We start from the raw sequence: 22881 nt of genomic DNA, 5'->3' as shown, positions 1-22881 counted from the left end.
TTTCCCTTGTTCTTTAACTTTGTTATTATGACACATATAGTATAAACTGCAGTAGTCTGCATTATTTAAGTACACCCTATGTGCCATGTGAGTCGGAACTGACTCGACGGCAGTGGGTTTGGCTTGGTTTTTTGGTATGTGTCATGGATTGAATTTTGTCCCCCCAAAATATCCGTCTACTTGGCTAGGCCATGATTCCCAGTATTATATGGTTGTCCACCATTTTGTCATCTGATGTGATTTTCCTATGTGTTGTAAATCTCACTGTGATGTTAATGAGATGGATTAGTGGCAGTTATGTTAATAAGATCTACAAGATTAGATTGAGTCTTAAGCCAATCTCTTTCAAGATATAAAAGAGAGAAGTGAGCAGAGAGACATGGAGACGTGAGCAGAGAGACATGGAGACCTCATACCACCAAGAAAGCAGAGCCAGGAGTGCACATCCTTTGGACCTGGGGCCCCTGTGCTAAAAGTCTCCTAGACTAGGGGAAGATTGATGAAAAGGACCTTCCTCCAGAGCTGACAGGGAAGAGAAAGTCTTCCCTTGGAGGTGATACCCTGAATGTAGACTTGTAGCCTGCTAGACTATGAAAGAAAAAATTTCTCTTTGTTGAATTTATCCACTTGTTGTAGTTCTGTTACAGCAGCACTAGATGACTAAGACACTATAATTTAGGTGCATTCATGGGGGCACAGCGGTTAAGTGTTCAGCTGCTAATCAAAAGGTCAGCAGTTTGAATCTACCAGCTGCTCCTTGGAAATCCTACGGGGCAGTTCTACTCTGTCCTACAGGGTTACCATGAGTTGGAATAGATTCAACAGCAACAGGTAATACAACTTAAGAAAAATAAGACCAAACAAAATGAAACAGGCATTTGCTATCTAATCCCTCAGTGTCGGGTGTTTTGTTGTTGTTAGGCTCTGTCGAGTCAGTTCCAACTCATAGTGACCCTACGTACCACAGAACAAAACACTACCCGGTCCTAAGCCATTCTTACAATCATTGTTATGCTTGAGTCCATTGTTGCAGCCACTGTGTCAATCCATCTCGTTGAGGGTCTTCCTCTTTTCCGCTGACCACATGATGTCCTTCTCCAGGGACTGATCTCTCCTGCCAACATGTCCAAAGCACGTAAGATGCAGTCTCTCCATCTTTGCTTCTAAGGAATATTCTGGTTGTATTTCTTTTCTTCCAAAATAGATTTGTTCGTTCTTTTGGTAGTCCATGGTATATTCAGTATTCTTCACCAACACCACAAGTCAAAGGCATCAATGCTTCAGTCTTCCTTATTCATTGCACATGCATATGATGGTTGGGTGTTTAGGCTTATGAGAATATCTTATAAAAAATTAATTTGATTAAAAAGACTTAAATAATAGTTCTAAGTTAAAAGAAATGCCATCTGTGAAGTTTAACTGTCTCTGAGTAAATCAGCAATAGGGTTAAAAGAGTAACAGCATTTCGAAAACATGCACATATATGGCTATCCTCCTAGAAAAGCATTCCATTCAATTCTCTATCCAGTGCTATAAAGGAGTAAACTGTAATTCTGTATTTGCACCAATGAGCCTATGCAAAAAAAAAAGTTATGCCTTTGAAATACAAAATTATCTTTTAAAAATCAAAAATATGCAAAAACAGAAAAGCAGTACACAAGTTTTTTTTTTTTTTTTAATGTTGATCTTAAAAACAACAAAACCAAAACCACTGCCGTTGAGTTGATCCCAACTTGTGTGGCCCTACAGGACACAGTAGAACCGCCCCATAGGGTTTCCAAGGAGTATGTGGTGGATTTGAACCACTGGCCTTTTTGTCAGCAGCTGTAGCTCTTAAGCATTATGCCACCAGCGTTTCCATGTTGATCCTATTGACAACTAAAACATTAGGAATGGAAAGAGGCTAATACAGGTACAGCCCAAAAGCTGGGGATGAGTTGTCTAATTCCTTCACAGCTCCTATTTTGGTATGATCAAGTTCACATTTAACAATCCATTGAACTCACCAGGTTCAGTTTAGAGCCATACGCAAGGAGCCTTAGATGAAGCCCAAACATCTCCTCCTTGCTGGGAAAGCTGAGGCCAAGAGAAGTAGTGACTTTATCAAGAAACTCATCGCTGTTTTTTAAGATGTTGCAATTGACATTATCTTTTACTTTCCACCATGTTCTTTTTATTAAGACACAAAACAGAAATTCATTCCTGATCTTAGTATCAAAAAAGGCATTCATCATCTTTAGGCGTAGTTGATTCTTAGTCTCATAAACACTCTAAATTTTGTAAATCCACTAGGCATTCCTTACTGTGTTGCTTGCTAAAAAGCTTTAAACAAACACTATAACCTACCTGTAGCAAAAGGAGCACTGGTTGTGTAGTGGTTAAGCACTGGGCTGCTAACCAAAAGGTTGGCAGTTCAAACCCACCCAGTGGCTCTACAGGAGAAAGACCTGACGATCTGCTTCCATAAAAATTACAGACAAGAAAGCCCTTTGGGGCAGCTTTACTCTGTCACATAGAATTTCTGTAAATTGAAAAATCAACTCGGCAACACCTAACAACAACAACCTATAGCTAGGGTATATATCGTTAATGTTATACATCTTTAGCCTCATTCCTGACACTTTTTTTTTTTTTTTGTCTTCATGGCTTTTTCTTTTTTTTTTTCACATTACTTTTAATTTCTGCTCTTTCCATTCTTCATCACACAAAGTGGAGAAGAATAAATAAGTGGAAGAACAAATTCACCAGATTTTAATGGCAAATCTGTGCCTAGAGTACAAATATTCTATCTTCAAGACAAGTGCTCTGATCTCTTTCTACATCACTCAGCATCTCTACTTACACATGGGTAAATCTAGTCCTGCAGCCTCGAGAGTTCTAAGAATGACGCACATTAGGTAAAAAAGTTCAGTTCTTAAGTGACTTCTTAAATTCAGTTCCCTGTTGAAAATCAACGGGTGCCTACTACTAATAATGAAACATTATATTTATACATGTATGAAGGAGCCCTAGTGATCCAGCCTTTAAAGCGTTCAGCTGCTAATCAAAAGGTTGGCAGTTCAAACACACCCAGCGGCTCCAGAGGAGAAAGATGTAGCAGTCTGCTTCTGTGAAGATTTACAGCCTTGGAAACCTGATAGGTAAGTTCTACTCTGGCTTACAGAGTTCGCTGTGTGTCAGAATCAATTCGACAGCAACAGGTTTTGGTTTTACTGTGTTTTTTATATATGTATGTTTACTTACGGTGTTTTAAAAAGCAGTGTGAGGAAAACATTTAAAGGTATTAATATTATTTCAGACTCTACCCATTAATTTTTACCCAACAAAGCTTTCCAAGGACATATAAAAAGAAAGAAAAATAATTTCAGCCAATTCTAAACCAAGGTAAATCTCTAAGTATCTGAAAGTCTAGCATATGATATAATAACCCTCAACCAGAAGAGCAAGGGCACATTAAAGAGAGAAAAAAATAGTAATAATCTCCCATGGCAGAACAAAAAGAAAATGCAAGAACTATCATGAACTAATTTGAGACATGGACAGATCTGGGATAGAAACCTAACAAGTTTTTGAAAGCACCATTAAAAAGTCCTTAATTAGTGTAAGACCACAGACGGATTCTGGCTAGTGTATTGTATGATAGACACAAATCCCAAGTTCACAGACCATCTTCTAAAACATTTGAGGCCTCTTATTTAGGATGGACACAGTGGCTGCACCAATGGGCTCAAGCACACCAAGGATTGTGAGGATGGAGAAGGGCTGGGCAGTGTTTCATTCTGTTGTACACAGAGTCACTATGAGTCAGAACCAACTCGACAGCATCTAACAACAACAACATTTAGGACTAAGACAATGGAAAGGCTTTTAGTAATTTAAAGTATGAATAAATAATAAGAATAGTTAGCATTTTTGAGTGCTTCCTTTGTGCCAGGCACTGTAACAACTGCATTATCTCTAATCTTCTCAAACCTAAAGGTAATAATATAATTATTCTCACTTTTACAGCTGAATGAACCGAGACTTAGAAAGATTAAGACCTTTTTCAGAGTCACAAAGTACTTGGAAGTTGATCTACCTCCAAAAATTACCTCTTAAGTCCTAGCCTATATTAGCATGTGTGATTACATATGGTAGCATGCAAAATGTGCAGCCACCATTTGATAATATTATTTTACGTCAATATTCCTAAATAGGAGCCCTGGTGGAAACATAGTTAAGTGCTTGGCTGCTAACCTATAGGTTGGCGGTTGGAACCCACTAGCTGGTCCACAGGAGAAAGATGTGGCAGTGGTTTCCGATTTAAGACTGGGAATTTTAAATGCTATATACAATAAAACATTGATTAAAATCTAAAATATTATTGCTGGTCTCCTTCACAAATCAATTCTAATTTTCCAATGAAGTGTGTATATATATATATATATATATATATATATATACACACACACACATATATTTATATACAGATATATATATACATATATATAAAAGTATATATATACTTCACTTATATGTAAGTATATATAACATATATATGTATACATATACACAAGTATATATATATATACTTCACGGATAGAAGTATATATACATACTTCATGTATATATAAAATCCTACCAAAAATAAGTTCAGTAGAAAAAAAGTACTCCATCACTTCATTTTCTAAACAAATTTAGTAACTGAAAGAGGCTTAAAAGCCCCTATTTGCAATCCCGATCTAGTTTACCTTTGTATGAATTACTCACAATTCACACATTTTATTTATGTACTGTCAAGAGACTACACCAATTTTCTTTTAAGGTGGAAATAAAATTGCAAGCCATAGAAAGGAAGATTTTATTACCCAGTCATAAAATTTGAGTTTACAAGGGAACTGGAATATATTTATGCTATGGTAACTTGATCATGCATAAAAGGGGTGAAATACTTGGTGGTTCACATTACTTTAATTAAAAATCTGCTTAGGGTTACTTCAGGTTGGAGAAAAGTGCAGAAATAGAAGTCACAAGGGAAGATTTATATTCTTGATATCACCACTAACAGGAAACCCTGCATAAAATAAAGATTGGTTTATTTCCGTGTCAGAAAGCAATCAATATAAACTAAATGTGAGTTGTACAATGCTTTTATTAAAGGGAGGAAATTGCATTATCCTTTCATAAAATTCCTTTCAGGGCTAACCCACTAGTTTCCATTCAATGGCTTCCATAAACTTATGAAATTTTATCTAATAGATAAAATAAAACAGCAATAAAACTTATTTTACTTAAAAATACTTTGGTGGAATCCCCCATTGAAAATTATAGTTCACAAATTATTAGAGAAAATACCATAGACACAGGCCTGGATGGGGGTTTGCCTAAGCACGTTAGATTGGGAGTACCTCTGAAATTAAACAGAACGTTACCCTCTAAAGTGAGAACCAGAGTAAATGAGGGAGGAAAACATAAGTAGAAAAGACAAATTTGACTAGTAAAATAGCATCAGGAAAATTTGAAGAATTGTTGAACATACCATGGGCTGCCAGAAGAACGAACAAATCTGTCTTGAAGGAAGTACAGCCAGAATGCTCTTAGAAACAAGGATGGCTAGACTTTATCTTGCTTACTTGGGCATGTTATCAGACGGGACCAATCCCTGGGGAAGAACATCATGCTTGGTAAAGCAGAAGGTCAGTGAAAAAAAGGAAGACCCTCATGGAGATGGACTGACACCATGGCTGCAACAATGGACTCAAACATACCTACTATTAAGAGCATGACTGGGCAATATTTTGCTATTATACATAGTGTTGCCATTGAGTCAGAGCCAACTACATGGCACCTAACAGCAACATCAGGCTCTACCCAGATCTGTTGATTGTCAAAACACCTTACACTGAGATGGGACTTTACTGTTTTCCACAATCTATTCACTAATTATTCTAATTCTCATAACAACTCTTGGAGTTGCAAAAGGCAGATAATATCACCCTCATTTTACACTACAGAACAAGCTTCCAAGAGTTCAGATGGCCCTGAACTCATGAGTACAAAGTTAAAAATCGACAGAGAAGAGCTTCTACCTGTAATTGCTATTTCAAGTGAAGAAACCTTTCTAAATAATATTCAATCCCATTGTTATGGATTGAATTGTGTCCCCCCAAAATGTGTATCAATTTGGCTAGGCCATGACTCCCAGAATCATGTGATTGTCCTCCATGTTATGATCTGATCTATAGTTCCTGCACCGCTTTCAGGATCATTAGTATGTTTGAATCCATTGTTGTGATTATTGTGTAGTGCCTTTCAACCTAGAGAGTTCATACTCCAGCATTACATCGAACAGTGTTTTGTTGTGATCCACATAGTTTCCACTGGCTTAGTTTCAGAAGTAGATCACCAGGCTTTAATTCCTAGTCTGTCCTAGTCTAGAAGTTCTGCTGAAACTTATCTACCATGGGCAACCATATTGGTATTTGAAATACCAGAGGCATAGCTTCCGGGATCATGGCAACATGCAATCTATCATAGTATGACAGAGGACTGGTGGGATCATAACTATAAGACAGTTATATTTTAATAGAATATTATAATAATCTTTCAGTTTTCATATAAACTATTATGGATTAAGATTAGATCAGTTTCTTGACTGATTTACAATTCGAAAATAATAGAAAATCCTTCATTGGAATTGATCCATCTTCCTGAATTTAAGTCGATTCTAACCTTAATAAACACTTATGTCACCTGTGGTGACATCCCATCACATGGCAAGAATTATGGTAAGTACTGAGACAAAAAGATAAAGTAAAAATAATGAATTTCACTGAGTGGTATAAATATATAAAAACTATACACATTAAATCTTTTGATTCTAAATTTGGTATATACGAGCTTACTAATATATTTATGGCAAATTAACAAACCAACAAAAGGAGCATTCTTTTCAAACATTGAAGACAGTCATTTCTAAAAATATTTTTCATATATTTCACCATTTCTCTTTCTAAAATGTATCATTCCATTCTCCATCTTCCTAGATTTCATCTCAAATGAATAAGGCTTATCAATGTTTCATTTGCAAGCACTAATTCTATTACTCCTCTTTGACATTAGGCTATGTTGATGAGATAACGTATTATGTAGAAAGTGGATGGAAATTACTCCTAAAATTTCCTTCTGAAGCATCATTATTTATGGGAGGTTTTATGGGTTTTGATTATAACAATTCAAACGGACCTACCTATCTAAGACGTGACACTTACTTTTTAAAATTAAAAGAGCATACATTTCAAAAATATTTATAAAACTGCAATGCTACTTGTTTAGTGCATTAATGTAAACATTTACAATTATTGGTCTAAACTCTCTGGAAAGAAAAATCTGTGAATTATTCTTAAAACTTAGCCTTGTTATTCAATAGAAAATTAAGCCAGAAAACAAGACGGTATGGAGAAAATTATCAGATGTTTTCATAGAATGCAGATATTGCACTAATAAACTCCATCCTCAGGGAAAATCCCACCCCATTTTATAAGGTTCAAAATCTGTTCCCCAAAGGGACAGAAATATCATTGGGGTTACTGAGTAAGAGGCAGAACATAGCTTCACATTATGAAAATAAGAACTTGTACAATTCTCTTTTCTTAGAAGTACTATTCCTAGTCGATAGTAGTTCCTACAATGATTTGGGTTTTTTTTTTTTTTTCTTAATTTTTAAAAAGTTTCCCATAAAAAAAAGGTTTAGACCTTCTAAAATTAAAAAGTTATTGAAATGAACAAAAAGTAAACAAGGCATCCAAAGCAAAAAATCTAACTTACTGCTGTCAAGTCGTTTCCCACTCAATGTGACCCTATAGGACAGAGCAGAATTGCCCCATAGGGTTTCCAAGGCTTGTGGATTTCTACCGCCAATCTCTTGATTAGCAGCCAAGATCTTAACCCCTGCACCACAAGCCATCCATATCATTCATAACCTTACCTCCCAGAATTGTAACAGCATGTTATGGATTGAATTGTGTCCCCCAAAAATGTGTGTCAACTTGGCTGGGCTATGATTCCCAGGATTGTATGACTGTCCACCATTTTGTTATCTGATGTAATTTTCCTGTATGTTGTAAATCCTACCTCTGTGATGTTCATGAGGAGGAATTAGGCACAGTTATGTTAATGAAGCTGAACTCAATCTACAAGATAAGGTTGTGTCTTAAATCAATCTCTTTTGAGATATAAAAGAGAGAATTGAGCAGAGACCTCATACCACGAAGAAAGCAGCACCAGGAGCATACTGTGTCCTCTGGACCCAGGGTCCCTGACCTGAGAAGCTCCTAGACCAGGGGAAGATTTATAACGTGGAGCTTCCCCCAGAGCCGAAAGAGAGAAAAAGCCTTCCCCTGGAGCTGACACCCTGAATTTGGACATCTAGCCTTCTAAACTGTGAGAGAATGAATTTCTCTTTGTTAAAGCTGTTCATTTGTGGTATTTCTAGCAGCATTAGATAACTGACACAGCATATTTGTTACAGTGTTTTTTTGAAAAAAATCATTTTATTTTATTTTTTAACAGGAGTCACAGTTACCATAAAGAACTTAAAAAATTATTTGTCAGGACATAAAAATGTGCAGCAACTTTTTTTAAACACCCAAAACTCTCACCCAGAAATATCTTGAATTGACATTAGGTGAAATTCATTCCAGACATCTTTCTATGCATAAATATGGATGGATAGATAAATGGATGAATGGATGGATCAATAGTAAATTATATTTTTATGAATATTAAATCATTACATGTGCTGTTTTTAAGTACTGAATTTTATTTCAATAGAGTGTAAAAAAAGAAGGAAACAAGTGAAATTTGAGACAGTGATGAATTTCTACTATTTGTCAAAAAAGATACATCCTTAAATTTCTTTTCAAGAAAAAAATTATGAAAATTATTAAGAAGTAAAAGCATTACAACTTTTTAAAGCTACGTGTTCAAAGGTATAACTCTGTATGACGCTCTACTGTGAAATATGAAGACATTAGCAGTTTCATATGTCCCCATCTTACCTCTCCCACTTCCTATTTTTTTAATTTAATTAGGCTTATACATAGAGTTGGAAACCCTGGTGGCATAGCGGTTAAGTGCTGTGGCTGCTAACCAAGAGGTCGGCAGTTCGAATCCACCAGGTGCTCCTTGGAAACTCTATGGGGCAGTTCTACTCTGTCCTATAGGGTCGCTATGAGTCAGAATTGACTTGATGGCAATGGGTTTTACATATACAGTACTTCTATTACCATATCACCTTCCGATACTAAGTTTAGTTTTGTGTTTAAATAGATGTAAAAGTTACCATTATTTCTCCCCACTACGGTCTACATCTTTCTATATTCTTTCCTTAGAGTCAACCATTAAATTGGCTTGCTTTATTGTCACAATTATTCTGGAGACACATATACATTCCAAAGTGAATATCTTGATCTAACTTCTGGCAAATTACAAATTACATCAAGATATTTACTTTCTTTTTACAAGTTTCTAGAATACCATAAGCAGGAGTGGTTATGAACTCTGTATTTCACAATTTTAATACTCCTTTTAAAATAGAAACAAAACTTTCTAAATAACTCATATTTTATTATCATATTTTAGACCCAGGAAATTTTCATGCCACATATTCTCAAACATTAAAGAAATACTATTTTGAATAACGTCTTAAATTAAATCTTAAAAAAAAAAATCACTTTAAAAGAAAAAAAAGGATACCCTGAAAATCCAAATATGACTAGTTAATTTCAACATAATTTAATTAAAGGGATTATATGTGACAAAATATTTCCAATTTCACTTGTTTATTTAAAAAACGGTTGAGTTAGTAGGCTATTTTTAAGAATGGCCTTGAAATCTACACTGTATTGATGCTGGAATTTTGTTTCTAATCTTCTGCTCCTCTGACTACACAGAACACATACAAAATTGTTACTATATCAACATGCATTATGCTTAAATATAGATTCACCTTTTAATTGGTATGCTTACTTGAAGATGGAAGGGCAAGTAAAACAACACTAGAGGCAGGAACACTACAATTATACAAAGAAAAAAAAAGCAGAAACTCTGGGTTTGTCACAAATGATTCACGCACTTTGTCATCTGAACAAATAGATTCTTTCTTTAAACCCACACAGTCACTTAACACGAGAACAGGTAGCAGCAGAGCCTGCTTAGCGAGAAACTATGCTTCAGTTGACTTAACTTATTTGCAAAGGCTGATTATGGCAGCCCAATACTCATCCATAGGACCCCAGGTTACTAAGCATATAAGGCAGAAATTAGCTGTGACTTAGTAGGATCCTTGTTTAAATTTCACATGCTCTGATTTAGAAATTATGTATTCTGGTTCAAAATGGCATTATGGTTTTGACAAGCTGTGTGACACTCTCAGCTACTTGCCCGGGAACGTGATAGTCACATTAAAGCTCGGGATGAAATAACATGTCTGACAAAATGGATAACCTGTGACAAAACAACTCATTGGCAAATGTCACATTGCACTTATGAATCACCTATCATCAGACATACTTAGTACCCAGGAGGCTAGTGGTAACACCAGGAAAGCATTCCCAACCAAGAATAATTAGATTTCTCTGGAAGCAGCTTTGAGAATAAGCTTTCAGTCTGTCACAATTAAAAGCAAAAGCTTACAATCAGATATGGGAGCATTATAAAACAGGCTCCTTCAATGTGCCTAATCCTATAAATATCAAATACATGTTAGAGGTTTGAAAAGTTTTCAAGATAATTGAGAAATGTGGAATTTGCCTACCCATGACACAGTAAGACAATAAAAAATTAAAAACCCCTGATCACTAAGGAATAGCATATGGGGGTGGGAAGCACAATTATTTATGGCTTTCTTTCATGAGTGGCATAGGTTCCCAAAGGAGAGAAGGCATTTTTCTCTGGCAGGACTGAAGGCAAAATCCAAAAACCCAGCTTCACTTAATCCATCTTCAAGATGTCGATAAGGGAGGTGGTTGCCACATGCAATCATAAAATTTAGAGCTGTATGCTTAACCACAGAGAAACAAAGGTATGCACACAAAAATTCAACAGAGGAAGACGTATAAAGAACTAGCCTCTTGATAGATGCCATCAAGAACTAGGTGTATTGACAATAAACAAAGAATAAAAAAAGCTTGATTTAATGCCTAGTATTTAGTACAGTTAATCAACCCCTTGTTTAGAAATTAGCCAACATATATTGCGCATGACAGGTAATACTGCCATTCTATATACGTTTTAAAGTAACTGGTTTAGGACAAAAAGGTGAACACATTAATATTATTAAACCATGGATGTTATTTTTATTAAAAATCAGTCTGTACTAAGGAGGAGCCTAGGAAATTTGTTAGTAAATAACCCCTAAAATGGTCCCCCATGCCCCATAGACTTGACCAGCAGAAATATTTAGAACTGAGTAGTTAAATTTTTAAGGAAATATTTCTAAATATATCATTTTTAAAGGCAGAGACACTGCGTGGTGTAAATGTTTAAGTTAATGCACTTGGCAGCTAATCAAACAGTTGGAGGTTTGAGGCTATCCAGAGGCACCTTAAAAGAAGGGCCTGGCGATCTACTTGTGAATAAATCAACCTTTGAAAACCCTATTCTGACACACATGGGGTTGCCAAAAGTCAGAATGGACCTGACAACAACTGGTACTGGTAATTTTTTTTTAAAAAACCCGTTGCAGTCCAGTTGATTCCGACTCATAGGCACCCTACAGGACAGAGTAGAACTGCCCCATAGGGTTTCCAAGGAGTGGCTTGTGGATTTGAATTGCCAACCTTTTGGTTTGCAGCCATAGCACTTAACTACTACGTCACCAGGGCTTCAATATTTTTAGAGGAACAATAAAAGATGGTCAGGATTAATTTAATCATCAACTTCATGTAAGTTCAAGGTTGCCAAAAAGCTACCATGGCATTTTTATGGAGGGTTCTGTCTCCTAGTAACAATTCCATGAAAGCTTGTGAGGTTTTCCCCTATTTCTTTCAAAAGGAAACCTAAAAGCAAATTTCAAAGCAAAAACCTTTTCAATTTTATTCAAATATGAGGGCTTGCCAAGGATGACTAGTTGGCTAAGAAGATATTTATTCACATTTGAAAATAATTTTTTGACAAAAACTGTTAAAGTCAATTACCATAAATTTAATATCCTGATCACTTATGCTGGGGAGACGTGTTATAATGCTAACAGTCAGGTGCACATGTACTTTTACTTATTTCTCCCGGCTTTGGTTAATATATACATTATTCAGCTTCAAAAGCAGCTTTGTTAATTTGAGAGACAAGTAATCACAGAAGACAACGTTCCACTGCTATTCATACATTTTCACTTGCCAATGTTTTTTTTAGAAGTAGATTGCCAGGTCCTTCTTCCTAGTCTGTCTTAGTCTGGAAGCTCCACTGAAACTTACCCACCACGGGTGACCCTGCTCGTATTTGAAAGACCAGTGGCATAGCTTCCAGGATTACAGCAACAGGCAAGCCACCACAGTACGACACACTGACAGACGAAGAAGGGGGCCAAAAATCAAAACCAAACACATTGCCACTGAGCTGATTCCGACTCATAGCGACCCTGTAGGACAGAGCAGAACGGCCCCATAGGGTTTCCAAGGAGCAGCTAGTAGATTTAAACTGCCGACCTTCTGGTTAGCAGCTGAGCTCTTAATCACTGCGCCACCAGGGTGGATTTCTCAGTTAATTATTTTTCAGATTTGTAAATGTGTTGGTGGGAAACATGGAAACTTCGTAATTATAGAAATGTAAATGACCATTTTAAATGACCATATATTTTGTATCTGTAAATTTGGTTTAATTTCCTGACCAAAACACAATTTAAAAGTTTTCACTCACCTTGCTTAACGTTTCCATTTTGGTACTACCTCTTTCCCTGATAAATATCTCAGAAGCAGTAAGGTCATCTTTAGTAAAACAAAATTTTATCCTTTTTTGGTCATACAATTCCACATCACAGATTTCTAACTTATGGACAAAGAAGATCCAATCAACTAGACATGGCCATCTGGGGTTTGAAGCTACTAAACAACAGAGTAACCGTTAAACGTATTAGTCTAGCTCTCTGAGCGGCATTTTCCCTTGTGTTACCATGCTAAGTACTCAGGGATGCATCCATCCCATAATTTGAGACATCTAAGCCTGCAGGCAAGAAGTAGATAGAAAGCAAATGAAGTTTAAAATACAGAAAATTGATTAGAAATGGAATTGAATTAACACCTAGAAATTAGATTGCTTATGTAATTATTTCATTTAGTTTTCATTCTCCTTCAATTACTTTGTAATCTTTTGTAACAAATGAAGCCAAATCATAGTGAGAAAAAGTTTTAGCTTTCTCATTAAGAAAAGAAAAAAAAATGGCCCATTGCATAAACTAGAAATAGGAAAATATCTGGTAAACCACTCACTCTTGTTTAGAGAACAGGATTGCAGTTTAAAGAAGATCCAGTAAACAGAAATGGTTTTCCAATGACTCTGATTTCTTTAATTTTCAATGTAAATATAATAGTTTAAAATACACAAAATGATCTAATAAGAATGTTTTTGAAGAAAATGTATTTTAAAAAATCAATATCAACTGAGATGTAAAATGCTATCACAAATTCTACTATAATTCAGGCTTTTGAAACCAATGTATTTCAGTATGTCTTTGTGCTGAAAGCATAAAAGAGAAAGTATTAAATAAGTTTAACTAGATACAAACATAATATATGTGATATTAGGAAAAGAAACAGGAAGAGTAAACAATTTGGTAGAACCAGCACAATGTAAACAGTTAAATAATTCTATTTTTTATAAATAATTTTATAAAATTTTAATAATTCTTAAAATTTTAAATAATTTTAGAATATTAGATCTAAAATCACTGCCACTGGAAAGTCTGTGTATATTGGCAGGCAGTGCATCAGTTTAGATTTTTGTTAACTAATTATAATCAAAACATTTACTTATCTAGGACAGGGGCATAGCAAGGGCAACAGTACCCAAAGACAATCTCTAAACCGCGCCCCACTTCATTTTCCAAGATGAATCGACGTTGATAGCAGTGAGTCTTCAGCAGAAACGCCTTCCCTCTCTTGTTCAGCTGCCTCATTCAGGTGCCTTTCGTATCTGTGCACCTCAGAATGTCATTTTGTGCCTCATCTGGTGCCCCCTTGGACTTGCTCCTGGTGGCAAGTATCCCCTATGTCCCCCTCTCTCCTTCACTACATCTCTGACCCAGGACCAACGTTCGGAATTGAAAAAAACTGTGACAGAGGTAGGGAGCTGCTCTTGAGCTGCCTATACACCCAGCTAGGTGTGCTAGAGTAGAGGCTGCACCAGGAGTCTCGTGACTGTTGTACATCACTGAACAATTTGTGTGGAAATGATCAAATGGAAACCTAACTAGTTGTGTAAACTTTCACCAAAAACACAATAAAATATTATTTAAAAAAAAATCAGAAACAGAACTAAACATGTACCTATGAGATCTGACAGATGCCAAGAACAAAAATGCCCTATCAGCCCCAAAATGCCTTCTCTCAACAGTCAGCCATGGGGCCTGAAATTGTATTATGAGCGTTTATTCCATTAAGTTAGAGTCGTTGCTGAGTGGCACAAACAGTTAAGTGCTCAACTACTAGCCGACAGGTTGTTGGTTCGAACCTACCCGGAGGTACCTTGGAAGACAGGCCTAGCGATCTGCTTCTGAGAGGTCCCAGCCTTGAAAATCCTATAGAGCAGTTCCACTCTGCACACATGGGGACGCCATGAGTTGGAACTGATTCAATGGCAACTAACAACAACAACAAGAGTTGCTGCTGCTGTTTTAGCTGCCTCTTGCCTTCTGAAGTCGGGTTTGACTCCTGGTGACCCCATGTGTGTCAGAGCAGAACTATGCTTCACAGGGTTTCCAATGGCTGCATTTTTGGAAGCAGACAGCCAGGACTTTCTTCTGAGATGCCTCTTTCAGTTAGCAGTCTATCACTTAACTGTTTGTGCCACCCAGGTTAGACTGAGGGCTATTTAGTAATTCCCTATTAAATACAAAGACCTAGAAGATATCCTTATAAACCATCATCAGTGACTAACACCATAATACATTGTTTCCAATCTTTTTGCATCCCGCAGTTCAGACAGACATGAGATACTTCCATCATTAACAGTGACTCTCTATAGCAGATAATCTCTACACTGTTGCTACTGAGAACTCCTGGTGGCTCAGTGGTTAAGAGCTCAGCTGCTAACCAAAGGGTTGGCAGTTCAAATCCACCACTGCTCCTTGGATACCCTATGGAGCAGTTCCACCCTGTCCTATAGGGTTGCTATGAATCAGAATCTACTTGACAGCAACAGGGCTTTATTACTACTATAACCTACACAATTCATCTCTCAGATGAAAATCACTGCCTTAATTTAAACGAATGTATGACATTCCTTTCCCATGGGGGAAACTAATTGAGAACAGTTCCTGTCCAGGGAGAGGCAGAGGAATTGGAGAGGAGAAGGGCTGACCATCATTATCTGAGGAGGTGTTTTCAAGCTATAAAATATTATCTTTGTACAATGGTTTACTTCTAGCTATTGTAATCATAATTTTTGAACCCCAAATAGTGATAATTTGCCTGAAAAATAAAACAAAAACTTTTTGTTTTCCTGTCAGTGGGAGTTTGAGAGATATAGTGTAGACGCTAGAAGTGCCTAAATCTTCTGAGACATTTCTATCATTCACTATATTGGTAGGAAAGAATGATTAAAATCTGAATCACCTCAGAAAATTTATGGTAGAACATTCTAGAACATCAACAGGGGATGACAGAAAAAGCCTGCAAAAAGAGTGGTACTCAGGTTCAAGAACATAATGGTCATTAAATCTCTATTTCTGAAGATGCTGTATCTTAAGAAATGATATGTGATAATGTTAGGGTATGGTGTTTCTTTAAACAATTATTTTTGCTTAACAAAAAACACGAATTTGTAATAAAAAAAGATATGCCCTCAAATTCATGCTCTACATAGTATTTTTCAAAAATGTTGACTATAGATTATCTATACCTGAATCACTTGAGATTCTTCCTAAGAAATGTAAATTCAAGTGACACACTCACAATTTATTAAAGAATCTGAATTTCTTGGGGTGCACCTGGGGATTATGTTCTTTTAATAACAGTTTGCTCTGATGATTCTTGTGTTAGCCTTGGCTTAAAACCTCTACCTTAGATGACACAGTAGAATCCCAGATCTTGTGATTTACAGTTTAGAGTTAACTTCCAGTAATGGCTTAGAGTGCTTAGTATAAACCTTGTCAAAATCAATTGTATCCATATTTAATTTTGTTATTAATGTCAGTTGGAAGTGGGGACTGACGTATTTTCTAATCTGAGATATTTTCAGACATGATATAGTAGGGGCATAATGAGACAAGATATTTCATGATATCCTTTTTTTAATCTCATAGACTTTTTTTTTTTTTTAAATAGGAAATGATACCTAATCTAATTCAGTTGGTCTACACAACGGCAAGAACAGTAGTGAGATACAAGGGACCTGGAGAATGAAAGAGAATATAATAGCCCCACAAAAAATTTCCATTTAATCAAGTTTAGCAGTACTAGTTTTTTTTTTTTTTTTAGTAATATAGAGCTTTCCTGAGATAAAGCATCTTAAATAGGGAAATCAAAGTAGTCTCATTCCAAGTATTGCTGCTAATTATACACATAAACATTGAAAAGATTATAAGATTGATAAAGAAGAGCAAAGCAAACAGAGAAACAAAGTTTGTGACAATTGTGTATTAAGGACATAGAGATAAATATTAAGTGTTTTATGGCAAACTGAAAGTCACTTAAAAAAATATTAATTCTTATTGTCTCAAAAGTGAAGATGCACTTTTTATAACCAGATTACTAGAACATCACTATATATTTGCAAGAATTCATGGATTTCAAACAGGTTTCTATCACAATATTAGCATAGCCAACTGACTGAATTTTCCAAAACATCTTTATCTATTCGCTGCATCAGTTGAAATAGCCACAGGTTATATTCTGAAAATTTTCATAAAAATGAGCTCTATTTTACTCTCAGATTTGTACAGCATGGCTTTCATACTAAATGAAAACACAGACAGAACTGCTTACTAGCTCACTAGCTGTGGTCCCTAACTATTTGGGTGGGTAGCACTGGTGAAGTGGAGGGTCCTTGGAGTGGTGGCTAGAGACCCCCCCACCCGACTGGACTCTGGGACAGCCCCCTTTCCTCTCATTTGGTCGGGGCTGAGTCCTGATCACCAGTTATACTCTGTGAGGAGTGCTCCAGTGTCCACAACCAAGATTGGGAAACACGTGTTTCCCCCCGCCACCGCCCCCTGACTCCTGGTCATTAGTGGTGTGATCTCCTCCCCAGCTATCCATGGTACACATTCCTGCACCCTCGGACCTGTGGCCAGAGGCTCGGGCCTGCCCTGCCCATTCCCCACAGCCCAGCATGCCCAGTGATCAGCAACATGCACTCCTGTGCCATCAACCCTGTAACCAGAGACTTGTTTCTGCTCCATCCACCCCCATGATGTACCACCCACCCACCCTCCTCAGCCACCCCTGCCATCCTGGTGGCCCAGCAACTAGTGGTGAAATTTCCCGTGCCACCCACCTGGTGACCACTGAGTCATGCACCCTCATCCTAACCACCTGGTAGAAGGCATATACACAGCGATTGTCCCAACAACCAGTGAAAATGCTCCCGGTACCCATGTCCCAGCCATACAAAAACATCACCTCATCTGCAACTCCAGTTACATTCTGACAGGTGCCATCAGCACCTCTGCCAAATGATGAGGAGATCCTAGTATCCTCATCCAACATCTGCCCAGCTGCAACGTCACCCATCCCACACCCAAACAGTTCCTGCAGGTCATCTGTACTGGCATTGAAACTCCTTGATATTCCATCGCCTACTGAGAAGCCAATTCCTGAACACACAGTGGGCCTCTCCCATCCATTTGGGTAGCACTCCCTCACAGTGGATATGGAGACATCCTGCCCTGACCTCCAGAGAACACAGAAACTGCTAGTACCAACCTGGAAGGACCCCGTGGCCCCATAAGGGCTGTGGAGGGACTCTGATTACCCAACACTTGTCACTTAATATCAGAGAAAGAACCTGCTCTCCACCTCCACTCAATCCAGTAAGGGAAGACATATGAACCTAACCACAGAAGACTCACATGGGTGTGATCCAACATACCCTCTAGTGAGAGGAAATCACATCTAGCCAACAGACACCACCAAAATCACTTGTAAGAAAGAACCGCAACAGTTGAAGTAATACAAAAAAGGAAAACATTCTAAAAAGAAAAGGAAGACACAAAGCTCCGGAAACATCAAAACAAAACAACAAAAAAAAAAAAATCAGCACTAAGTAAACACACATACAATCAATAAAGAAATATATAAATAAATAAATAAATACCTTAATGCCTTAGAGACAGCCAACAGTAACAAATCATATGGACAAACTGGATAAGAAGGCTCAAACAAGTCAGTAAAATAAAGGTGCTGAAAACCTTCCTGAGGAAGAAATGGTAATAGAACTACCTCGTAAGAAATTCAAAAGATATATACCCAGAAAAAAAAAAAACCCAGTGCCGTCGAAAAGATATATATATAGGATCCTCAAAGAGACCAAGGAAAACACAAACAAAACCATAGAAGAATTCAGGAAAACAACACAAGAACAAAATGACAAAATAAATAATTACAAACCACACCAAAACAACTAGAAATCCAGAAGATTAACAATATTATAGACAGATAAATCAATGGATGGACACAGAAGTAGAACTGCATCAATGGAAGAAAGAATCAGGGAAATAGAGAACAAAGCCCTTGATACTAATTTGTTTTAGGAACAATCAGAAAAAAAGAATGAAGGAAAACGAAGAAAGCCTAAGAGTTATGTGGGACACTATCAAGAGGAATAATTTTTGCATAATAGGAATTCCAGAAGAAGAGGAAAAAAGTACAGAGAGATTTTTTTGAAGATTTATTGGCAGAAAACACCCCTAATATGAATGACAACAAAGCTTCCTTCCAAAAAGCTCAATGAATCCCATTCAGGATAGACCTCAAAAGAAAGTCACCAAGACATATCATAATCAAACTTAATACTGAGAGTAGCTTGTGAAAAGTGAAATAGTACCTAAAAATAGGCACCAATAAGACTAAGTTCTGATTTCTTAGCAGAAACTATGCAGGCAAGAAGGCAATGTGATGACATATATGAAACCCTGAAAGAAAGAATTGCCAACCAAGAATCATATATTCATCAAAATTGTCTTTAAATATGATGGTGAAGCTAGGGCACTACCAAAAAAACAGAAATTAAGGGAATTTGTAAAAATCAGACAAATCTTACAAGAAATATCAGAGGGAGTCCTCCAGAGACCAATGACATCAGTCAACAACCTCAAATTAAGAAACGTGACAGCATCACCCAGATACAAACCCAGATAAAGAATTCTCAAAGGTAAAATAAAGTTGCAACACTGAAAACAGAGAACCTGAGGTATCAATCTGGAAGACAGCAGAAGTGCCAATATTAATCTCTGATAAAATAAACTTTAAGTCAGAAAAAAAAAAAAGTCAGAAGCCATTACAAAAGACAAAGAAGTGCATTATATAATGATTAAAGGGTTAATCAACCAAGAGGCCCTAACCATAATAAATATTTATGCACCCAATGACAGAACTCCAAAATACATAAATAAGCTCTAACAGAATTGAAAAGAGAAACAGACAGCTCTACAATAATAGCAGATGTCATGGGTTGACTTGTGTCCCCTCAAAATATGTGTATCAATTTGGCTAGGCCATGATTCCCAGTATTGTGTGACTGTCCACCATTTTGTCATCTGATGTGATTTTCCTGTGTGCTGTAAATCCTGTCTCTATGATGTTGATGAGATGGGATTAGTGTCAGTTACATTAATGAGGCAGGACTCAATCTACAAGATTGGATTGTGTCTTGAACCAATCTCTTTTGAGATATAAAAGAGAGAAGGAAGCAGAGAGACGGGGGGACCTCATACCACCAAGACAGCAGCCCTGGGAGCAGAGTCCGTCCTTTGGGCCTGGGTTGCCTGTGTCTGAGAAGCTCCTAGACCAGGGGAAGATTGATGACAAGGACCTTCCTCCAGAGCCGACAGAGAGAAAACCTTCCCCTGGAGCTGATGCTCTGAATTTGGAGTTCCAGCTTACTAGCCTATGGGAGAATAAACTTCTGTTTGTTGAAGCCACCCACTTGTGGCAATTCTGTTATAGCAATCACTAGATAACTTAGATAGTAGGAGGCTTTAACATACCACTTCCAATGATGGACAGAACAACTAGGAAGAAACTCAACGAAAGATACAGAAAATCTAAATAACACCATCAACCAACTTAATCTCATAAACATATAAAGAACACAACACCCAATGGCAGCATAGTACACATTCTTCTCCAATGCACATGGACCATCCTCCAGAATAGACCATATTTTAGGTCACCAAGCAAGCCTCAATAAATTAAAAAACACTGAAGCGATATGAAGCATATTCTGTGATCATAACACTATAAAATTAGAAATCATAAACAGAAAGAACAAGGAAAAAAATTAAATACTTGGAAACTGAATAACATCTTACTTAAATACTATTGGGTTATAGAACAAACTAAAAATGAAATTAAAAAATTCTTAGAATCAAATGAGAATGAAAACACAACATACCAAAACCTTTAGGGACACAGCAAAAACAGTGCTCAGAGGAGAGTTTATAGCAATAAAAATTATACATCAAAAAGGAAGAAATGGCCAAAATCAATAGCTGAATCTTACAACACAAACAAATAGAATATGAGAAGCAAAAAGAGTCCACAGTCACCAGAAGAAAGGAAATAATAAATATTAGAGTAGAAATAAGTGAAATTGAAAACAGAAAAATGACAAAAAATCAACAAGAGTAGAAATTGGTCCTTTGACAGGATCAATAAACTGACAAGCCACTGGCCAAACTGACAAAGGAAAAAATGAAAAGATGCAAATAACCAAAATAAGAAATGAGATGGGTGACATTACAACAGAACTGAAATAAAAAGGATCATTAACAGAATATTATTAAAAAGTATACCTCAACAAATTTGAAAGCCCAGAAGAAATGGACGAACTTCTAGAAACACACTACCTACTTAAACTAACACATATAAAAATATATAGAGGTAGAAAATTTGAACAGACCCACAACAAAAGAAGAAATTGAAGATGTCCTTAAAAAAAAAAAAATCCCAACAAAGAGCTCCCAGGCCCAAACATTTTCACTGGAGAATTCCACCAAACATTCAGAGAACAGCTGACACTAACTCAAACTATTCCAGAACATAGAAAAGAAAGTCATGCTCCTTAAGTAATTCTATGACGCCAACATAACCCTAATACTAGAGTCAGGCAAACACACCACTGAAAAAGAAAATTACAACAAATATCCCTCATGAATATACATGTAAAAATTTCCAACAAAATTCTAGCCAAAAGAATTCAACAGCATATCAAGTAGGATTCATACCAGGGATGTAAGGATATAAAGATGGTTCCATATTAGAAAATCAATCAATGTATGTCACAACATAAATAAAGCAAAGGAAAAGAATCACATGATAATCTCAATTAACACAGAAAAGGCATTTGATAAAATCCAACACTCTTTTCCGATAAAAATTGCCAGCAAAATAGGAACAGAAGGGAAATTCCTCAACACAATTAAGGGCATATATGCAAAACCAACAGCGAACATTGTTCTCAAGGGAGAATGATTGAGAGTATTCCCCTCGTGAACAGGAACGAGACGAAGATGTCTCATATCAGCACTCTTATTCAATATTGTACTGGAAATCCTAGCTGGAGCAATAAGGCAAAGAAAGGGACATGAAGCATATTCAAACGGGAAAGGAAGAAATAAAACTATCCCATTTGAAGACATGATCCTATACGTAGAAAACCACAAGAACTAATAGAAAACCACTGGAACTAATAGAAGAATTCAGCAAATTGGCAGGGTACAAAATCAACACACAAAAATCAGTTGGGTACCTTTATGCTAACTAGGAGGGCTCTGAAAAGGAAATCAAAAAAACAATACCATTTATAATAACCCCCCAAAGAATAATATACCTAGGAATAAACCTAACCAGGAACATAAAAGGCTTACACAAAGAAAAGTATAAAATACTACTGCAAGGAACTAAGGGATATACATAAACGGAAAAGCATTTCATGCTTATGCATTGGAAGACTTAATACTGTGAAAATGTCAATACCACCAAAAGTGATCTATAGAAATAATCCAATCTTGATCTAAATCCCAACAACATTCTTTAATAAAATGGAAAAACTAATCTCTAACTTAGTATAGAAAGGAAGGAGGCCCTGAATAGCTAAACCGATAGTAACGAAGAAGAACAAAGTAGGAGGCCTCACAATCTTGACCTCGAATCTTACCATACGACAAACAGTGACACATGAGGAAAATGTTTCTTAGTTTAATCAAATACAGGAGACCAAATGGGCAACACCTGCCCAAAAGTAAAGATGAGAAGGCAGGAATGGACAGGAGAACTGGAAGAATGGACGTAGAGAACCAAGGGTAGAAAGGGAAAGGGGGAGAGTGCTGACACATCACAGGGATTGCAACCAATGTCATGAAAGAATCTGTGCACTAATTTTGAATGAAAAACTAATTTGCACTGTAAACTTTCACCTAAAACACAATGAAATTAAAAAATATATATATTATGCAGCCACGGTAATCAA

The sequence above is a fragment of the Loxodonta africana genome, chromosome 20 (genome assembly GCF_030014295.1).
Source record: "Loxodonta africana isolate mLoxAfr1 chromosome 20, mLoxAfr1.hap2, whole genome shotgun sequence".
NCBI lineage: Eukaryota > Metazoa > Chordata > Mammalia > Proboscidea > Elephantidae > Loxodonta > Loxodonta africana.
The sequence above is the reverse complement of the archived record's forward strand: the minus strand, read 5'-3'. Positions refer to the sequence as shown.